Consider the following 9102-nt stretch of genomic DNA (forward strand, 5'->3'; position numbering starts at 1 on the left):
GGAAAGAAGGGGTCCGGGGAGGCAGGACTTAAGGGAGCGTCCAACCCCAGACGTTTGAGAGGGGCCTCGCCTCCATCCTCGCGCCCCGTAGCCCACCCTGCCTCGCGTCCTCCGTGGTCTCTCTCTTGCTTTATCAACTCCTCAGCTCCCCTAACCCCTCCTGGACCTGTAAACTCCACCCTGACTGTCAGTCCTGATCCTGGTTTCCTAACCCACCTTCAAGTTCAGCCACAAACCCACATCCCCTAACCACAGCTCCACCGCAGGCTCCCCCTCTTCTTAGCTTAACCTTAGTCATCCCCCCAACCGAAACCCTCTTCGCTTCATTCCCCCACACTTCACGGTTTCTTTGGCTCCCGAGGGCCTTTGTGGGAGGGGCTAGGTCCAGCTGTCAGACCTCGGAGGAGAAAGATCTTTCCATTTTTTTTAGACATTTATGTCTCCAATAGTGATTTTCAAATAATAACAGTAGCTGTAGACCTAGAGGCATAGTTGTAATTTAGAGCAGGGTAACTTGTAGCACTGTTGTGCCACTTAAGGGACATTTGGGACAATTGAGAGTGGTTAGACTCACTTCCTAATGAAACACCTCCTTCCCCAGTTATCGTCCCTTTCTAGTTCCTCACTACTTTCCTTTCCTTCTCATTCTTTCTTGTAGAATTCCTGAGCCTGTCTGTGACATAGCTTACTTGGAGAAGTAGGGAATGCGGTGGGGAAAAGATGGAATCCGGTATTAGAAGATCCAGCTTTGAGTCCCACCCAGCTGTCACTGATGAGCCTGGTGACTTGGGACAAGTCACTTCCCTATTCTGAATGTCTGCTTCCTGAGATGTAAAATAGATAATAATGTAATAATTCCTGGTCTCTACTCTCATAGGTTATTGTGTTAAGTAAAACGAACATATGAAAAGTGTTCTGCAAATATTCCTTTTGATTACTGATCCCACGAAGACAGAGCTAATGAGGATGCTGACCCTTGCTTGTAAGCAACAAGCACTGGTATTTGCATAAAGTGCTCTTGCAAAATGTCCTTCTCATAAATCTCTAATGAGATGATATCATTGTCTGCATCTTGTGTTTAATGTGAGAGAATGGCTGAGTTAAAGGATCTTGTCCTTCACAATTCTGTGGTAAAAAGCTCATTCATTCATTCATTCATTCATTGTGGCTGGGATATTTAGGTAGGAATTATTCTTTAACTTTAGTTAAAGAAACATTTTAAGTTCTTTACATTTTAATTCCTGGAAAGCCAAAACTGGAATATTCTCATCCAACCAGAAAGTTTTGACAGTTGTAAGAATGCAAGCTATAATAAAACATTGGCTTTTATATTGAACAGTAATTCTCAGTGATTTAGACTGAAGAATACAAATATGACTTTATTATTTCACTTTAAAGTTGACATAGTTGATATTTTCAACATGAAAGTAGCTAGCAGGTAAAGCATTAGGAGAAAGCCTCCAATGAAATTTCTTGGCTTCATCAGAGTTACTGTGTAAAGCTGGGCAACTTGTTTCATCTCCTTGAGCTGCAAATAAAATGGGATCATAATAATGCTATTCTTATAACCTTCCTGTGCTCTAGAAATGCCTCAGGTGTTATGACTCAGGGTTATAATGAAGTAAAGGGAAATTATATAAAATGAAGAATTAGTATTTTTCCTCTGCTCTCATCTAAACTCATTCTGTATCTAAAAGACTTTTTCATTTATTATGGATTTTTTTCAGTTTAATTTCTTAATTTTAGTTTTAGTTTTTTGTTTGTTTTTGAGTGGTACGTGCCCCTAGTGGGAACCGAACCTGGGACTCTCTGACACTCCAACCGCTGAGCCAAACCAGCCACGGCATTATTTTTAGTTTTTAAAATTATTTTTGTTAATTTATTTTTGTTACAGATGTTTCTCCTTTCCCCCCCCATTGACACCCTCCTCCCCATTTCCCCAAACGCTTCATTTTTTAAAATTTCTACTTTCCCAATCTACTCATATAGTTATGCTATTATTTTCCCACTTTAACTGTATTACCTTTCCCTTTAAATATCTTCCTAATCTGTTTTATATATATTGGCTCCTACAGTGATCTTGTTAGGGCTTTACATTACAATAGTATGAATATTATTTTAAATAATGAATATAATTTAAAGTTAGCCTAGCTGGTGTGGTTCAGTGGTTGGGCATCGACTCATACACCAAGAGGTCACTGGTTTGATTCCTAGTCAGGGCACATGCCCAAGTTGTGGTCCAAATTCCCAGTGGGGGGCATGCAGGAGGTGGCCAGATGTTCTCTCTCATAGATGTTTCTTTCTATTTCTCTCTCCCTCTCTCTTCCTCTCTCTCTAAAATCAATAAAGAAAAATAATGTTTTAATATAAAATAAAGAACTTCATTAAAAATTTAAGATATAACTCATATATCATGAAATTCACCCTTAAAGGTGTATATAATTCAGTGGTGTTTCATATATTCACAAAGTTGCACAGCATCACCAGTATCTACTTTTAAAATGTTTTCATCACCCCAAAAATAAACCCCACACTCATTAGCAGTCACTCCCCAATTCTTCCTCTCCATATCCCCTGGCATCTACTAATCTATTTTCTGTCTCTGTGGATTTGCCTATTCTGGACATTTCCCATAAATGGAATCATCCAATATGGGGCCTTTTGTGTCTGGCTCCTTTCACTTAGCATAATGTTTTCTAGGGTCATCCATGTTGTAGTATGTATCACTAAGTATCTCATTCTTTTCAAATAATAACATTCCATTGTATGGATATACAGTGCCACATTTTACTTCGTTCGTCAGTTGATGGATATTTGTGTTGTTTCCACATTTTTGCTATTCTGAATAATGTTGTTGTGAATATTTGTGTATAAATTTTTTTTAATCCTTACCTGAGGATATTTTTCAACTTATCTTCAGATAGAGTCGGGGCGGGGTGGGTGGGGGAGCGTGGGAAGAAACATCAACATGAGAGAGACTCATCAATTGGTTGCTTCCTGCACGACCCTGACCAGGGCCAGGGATCAAACCGAAACTGAGGTACAAGCCCTTGACTGGAATCCAACCCAAGACTCTTTGGTCTATGGGCCAATGCTCCAACCACTGAGCGAAACTGGCTAGGGCCATTTGTGTATAATTTTTATGTGAACATACATTTTTAATTCTTTCAGGAGTGGAATTTTTGGATCATATGGTAACTCTATGTGTAACTTTTTTTCTTGTTACTGTAATCCTCACCCAAGGATATTTTTCCATTGATTGTTTTTTTTTTTTTAGAGAGAGAGAGAAGAAACATCAATGTGAAAGAGACATTGATTGGTTGCCTCCTACATGACCTTGACCAGGGTCAGGGTTCCAGTCAAGGGCAACCCAGGTATGTGCCCTTGACTGGAATCGAACCTGTGACCCTTCAGTCCATGGGTTGCCACTCTAACCACTGAACCAAACCAGCCAGGGCTCTATGTTTAACCTTTTAAGGAATTACCAAACTGTTTCCCAAAGTGCCTGCATCATTTTATATACCTCTCAGCAATATATGCAGGATCCAATTTCTCCATATCGTGGGCTACACTTGTTATTGTTTCTTTTTCATTATAGCCATTGTAGTGGGTGTGAAGTGATATCTCACTTGGTTTTGATTTGCACTTCTCTGATAGCTAAGGATATTGAACATCTTATCATGTGCTTTTTATTGATCATTTGGAGAATGTCTATACAAATTCTATGCCCATTTTAAAATTGGGTTGTCTGTTTTTAAATATGTTTTTTATTGATTTTTTTTTTTTTCCAAGAGAAACATTATGTGAGAGAGAAACCCCAATCGGCAACCGCCTATACATCCCTTACTGGGGATTAAGCCCACGACCTGGGCATGTGTCCTGACCAGGAATCTAACTAGTGACCTTTTGGTGCATGGAACAATGCTCAACTAACTGAGCCACACCAGCCAGGGCCGGATTGTTATTTTATTGTTGTTTTGTTAAGAGTTTTTTTTTTTTTTTTTCTTTATTGATTTTAGAGAGAGAGGAAGGGAGAGGGATAAAGAGATAGAAACATCAGTGAGAGAAAACATTGATTGGCTGCCTCCTGCATGCCCCCCACTGGGGACTGGGCCCACAACCTGGGCATGTACCCTGACTGGGAATTGAACCGGTGACCCCTTGCTGCGTGGGTTGATGCTCAACCACTGAGCCACACCGACCTGGCGTAAGAGTTGTTTTTTCTTTTTTGGTACGTGCCCCTAGCGGGAACTGGACCCAGGACTCTCTGTTCCACAGGGCGACACTCCAACTGCTGGTCCAAATCGGCCAGGGCAAGAGTTGTTTTTTAATAATCAGGATACTAGACCTGTATGGGACATGTTTGCAAAAGTTTTTTCTATTCTGTAGGCTGTCCTTTCACTTTCTTGATAGTGTCATTGGAAGCGCCAAAATTTACTATTTATATGAAATCCAATTTATATATATTTTCTCTTTGGTTGCTCATGATTTAGGTGTTATTTCAAAGAAATAGTCGAAGATTTACACCTGTTTTCTTTCCCTCTTTCTTTCTTTCTTTCTTTCTTTCTTTCTTTCTTTTTCTTTCTTTTTTGAAAGAGAGGAAGGAAAGGAGAGAGAGAGAGAAACATCGATTGGCTGCCTCCTGCACGCCCCTCACTGGGGATTGAGCCCACAACCCGAGCATGTGCCCTGACAGAGAGAATCGAACCAGGACCACTCAGTCCATGAGATGATGCTCAATCCACTGAGCCACACTGGCTGGGCTCTTTTCATTTTGTAAGAATAATTTAGCCTGGCCACTGTGGCTCAGTGGTTGAGTGTCAACCCATGCACCAAGAGGTTGCTGGTTTGATTCCTGGTAAGGGCACATGCTCAGATTGTGGGCCAAATCCCCAGTAGAGGGCATGCAGGAGGTGGCCAATTAATGTTCTTTCTCATTGATGTTTCTGTCTCTCTCTCCCTCCCCCTTCCTCACTTTCTCTAAAAATCAATTTAAAAAATTAAAAAATAAAACTTAAAAAAAAAAAAAAGAATCGTTTGTTGCCCTGGCTAATGTTCGCAGTGGTTAGAGCTTCAGCCTGCAGACCATAGAGTCTCGGGTTCAATTCCGGTCAAGGGCATGTACCTAGGTTTCAGTTTGATCCCCAGCCCTGGTCAAGGTTGTGCAAGAGGCAACCAATCTATATGTCTCTCTCTCACATCAGTGTTTCTCTCTGTCTTCTTCCCACTCTATAGTTTTTTTTTTTATACTCACCCGAGGACTTTTAAAATTTTATTTTATCCTCACTCAAGGACATTTTTCCATTTTTTGTTCAGATGGAGTGGGAGGGAGAGAGAGGAAGAGAGAGAGAGAGAGAAAAACATCCACGTGTAAGGGACACATCGAGCCCTGGCCGGTTTGGCTCAGCGGTTAGAGCATCAGCCTGCGGTCCAGAGAGACCCAGGCTCGGTTCCCACTAAGGACGCATACCTCGGTTGCAGTTTGCCCCCGGCCCTAGTTGGTCGTGCGGGTGGAAGCCACTCAATGTGTTCCTTTCACGTTGATGTTTCTCTCTCTCTCTCTCTCTTTCTCTCTCTTTCTCTCTCTCTCTCTCTCTCCCTCTCTCTCCCTCCCACTCTATCTGAACAAAAAAAAAGAAGGAAAAATGTCCTCAGGTGAGGATAAAAAAAAAAAGGGACACATCAAGTGGCTGTCACTCGCACAACCAACCAAGACCAGGGACAAACTGCAACCTAGGTACGCGCCCTTAGCGGAAACTGAACCTGGGTCCCTCTGGACCACAGGCTGACGCTCTAACCGCTGAGCGAAACGGCCAGGGCTTTTTTTCATTTTTGTTCAGTTAGAGTGATAGGAAGAGAGAGAGAGACATCGGTGTGAAAGGGACACATCGAATGGCTTCCTCCCCCACGACCCCAACCAGGGCTGGGGACAAAGGGCAACCAAGTTGCATGCCCTTAGTAGGAATCGAACCTGGGTCTCCATGAACCACAGGCTGACGCTCTAACCGCTGAGCCAAACTGGCCAGGGCATCCCTCCCACTCTATTTGAAAATCAATGGAAAAAATATCCTCAGGTGATGATTAAAAACAAAAATCAAGAATGGTTTGTTGCCTGGCTGCCGTGGCTCAGTAGTTGAGCGTGGACCCGTGCACCAAGAGGTCGCCAATTCAATTCCCGGTCAGAGCACATGCCCAGGTTGTGGGCCAAATCCCCAGTGGGGGGCATGCAGGAGATGACCAATCGATGTTCTCTCTCATCAATGTTTTTATCTCTCTCTCCCACTCCCTTCCTTTCTCTCTAAAATCAATAAATTAAAAAAAAAAAAAAGAATAGTTGATTTTTTAGAGAGAAGAGAAACATCAATGTGAGAGCACAAGGATTAGCTGCCTCCTACACCCCCAACCCCCACTGGGGATTGCTCTTGCAACCTCTTGATGCATGGATGACACCCAACCAACCAAGCCACATTGGCCATGGCTACACCTATGTTTTCTTCTAAGAGTTTTATAGTTTTAACTCTTACCTTTAAGTCTTTGATCCATTTTGAATTAATTTTTGTATAAGTGTGAAGCAGATGAGGTACAACTTTATTTTTGCATCTAGATTTACCAGCACTATTTGTTGAAAAGTTTATTCTTGCCCACATTGAATTGTCTTATTATCCTTGTTGAAATATCATTTGACTGTAACTGTATGGGGTTTATTTCTAGACTTTCAATTCTATTCTATTTATAGATATGTCTGTCTTTATGCCAGTATCATAGTCTTTTTTGTTTATTTTTGTTTGTTTTTGGACAGAAGCAGCTACCTTTAGTTGAGTGGTACAGGGTTTTTTTTTTTTTTTTGTTATGCAATCTTGGTAAGAACCTCAGATTTTAAGAAGATAATCTAAACTTTTGAATTTATATTTGAAATCTAGAGTTATAAGTTTTCATTCCTTTGAATTCATTTAAGAAAAAAATAAAGTTTTCTAAGATGATTACAATGATGATAAATGTCATGAAAACAATATGATTTGAGAACGTTTTGTTTTTTATAATTTTTTTTTCCTTTATTGATTTTATAGAGAGAGAGAAAGTGAGGAGAGTGATAGAAACATCGATGAGAGAGAACATCGACCGGGAATCAAACCAGTGACCTCTTGGTGCAGGGGTCGATGCTCAACCACTGAGCTATACAGGCTAGACGAGAACTCCTTTAATCTTATATGTGCACCCTACTCTGATTTAATGCAGTTGTCTTTTCTTTTGTTGATAAACTCAACATACATACATCAAAGGGAAAACCAGGAGACAAATTATTATCAAGTCTCAGATCTGTGTTCAAGATATGATCTTGGCACTTAAACTACTGACCTTGGATAGGTCACTTTATAGCTCTCAGCTCCACTTTCCTCCTAAAATAACTAAAAATAATTTCTGATCGACAGCTGCTTCATAGAAATGTGCAAGCCTCAAATTAGGGTAATGTGCTGTTAAGTACTCTGTAAACTGCAAAATGCCATAGATAGTTAATATTTGTATGTAGCTCCAATTAATAATAAGTTATCTGAAGAATTATTCTATAGATACTATAAAAAAATGCTCTTGATTTTTCCTTGGGTCTTAGGAAGATAAATGTCCAGAGCAGTTTCTTTACATTTTATATTCTTTAATCTAAAAGCTTTCTGAGACTTTCCCCTTAAAAAAAAAGGCAAATTAGTCTCTGCCCATCGTCTTTCCTTCTTCCTCACACAATATGTAGTACAGTACTTTCTTCTATTGCAGGAGTCAGCAAACGTTTTCTGTAAAGTGCCAGACAGTAAATATTTCAAACTTTGTGGACAACATAGGGTTTTGTCACATGTCCTGCCCCACCCCCTCTTTTCTTTGTTGAAGGGGCTGTACAAAAACAGGCCTGATTTTGGCCTGCAGGCCTGTTATGTGGACTCTTATTCTTCTGGGTTCAAGCAGGTTTTAGTTTCAGCCACTAGTTATAATCATTTGCACAAAAAGTGTTACTGGTTAGTTAACCACAGAAATGTTATGTGTTACTTTTTATCCTAACAGCAAAACAAGACTTTCAAATTAAAAGTATGAGTCTGTTTTTTTGGATTATGTTTAGCATCTGAATAAAACTGGTTTATTCAGCTAGGGACAGAGATACTGTTTTGAATAAGTGGCTGGTTATGGTACAATTCACATTGATGAATTATAGAATCTAAATAATTTGAAAGGGCAGGACAAGGTGGTGATTACTGAATCCAAGCCATTGCTCAGCAGGAAGAAATTTTTCTAAATCACCCAAGGACGCTTTTCCTTATTTTGTTCAGATAGAGTGGGAGGGAGAGAGAGAGAGAGAGAAACATTGACGTGAAAGGGACACATCGAGTGGTCGCCACCCGCACAACCCAACCAGGGCTTGGGACAAACTGCAACCCAGGTACATGCCCTTAGCGGGAACCGAACACGGGTCGCTCCAGACCGCAGGTTGACACTCTAACCGCTGAGCCAAACCGGCCAGGGCTGAATCATGTCATTTTTAGTAAGGCATGGGCTCAAAGGCACTTTTCACTCATCTTTACTTTCATTGTTTGAACAAAGTTGCAGTAATGTCATAGATTCCAAAAGTTATCGAAACACACTGTGCTACTGAGGGCATGGAAAAATAAGAAATCTCATACATTGGTGGTGGTGGTGGTGGTGTAAATTGATACTTCCTCTTTGGAGGGTGATTTGGCACTATCTGTTAACATTAAAAATATACTTATCCTTTGACACAGTTCTGCTTCTGGGAATTTACCCAATAAGTGCAATTCATGCAGGCAAATATCTAGTCATTGCATCATTGCTTATAGAGACAAAACATTGGAAATAAATAATTACATTTACTGCCCCCCCCCTCCCTGACACACACATACACACACACACACACATTTAAAAGGAACCAAACACTGTGAATTTTCAGGTTCTGGAACCTGGTTTTATTTAGAAATACTTTTAGTGTTACAAAGGCACATTATTTCTCAATTTATGTAAACCTCACAATGGTAACGCACACGTCGATCCCTGTCACATGACTGCATCGCAATTTAGCGAACGAACCAGTTTCGGTCTCGGAGG

Source organism: Molossus molossus, unplaced genomic scaffold (assembly GCF_014108415.1).
Source record: "Molossus molossus isolate mMolMol1 unplaced genomic scaffold, mMolMol1.p scaffold_m16_p_21, whole genome shotgun sequence".
Classification (NCBI taxonomy): Eukaryota; Metazoa; Chordata; class Mammalia; order Chiroptera; family Molossidae; genus Molossus; species Molossus molossus.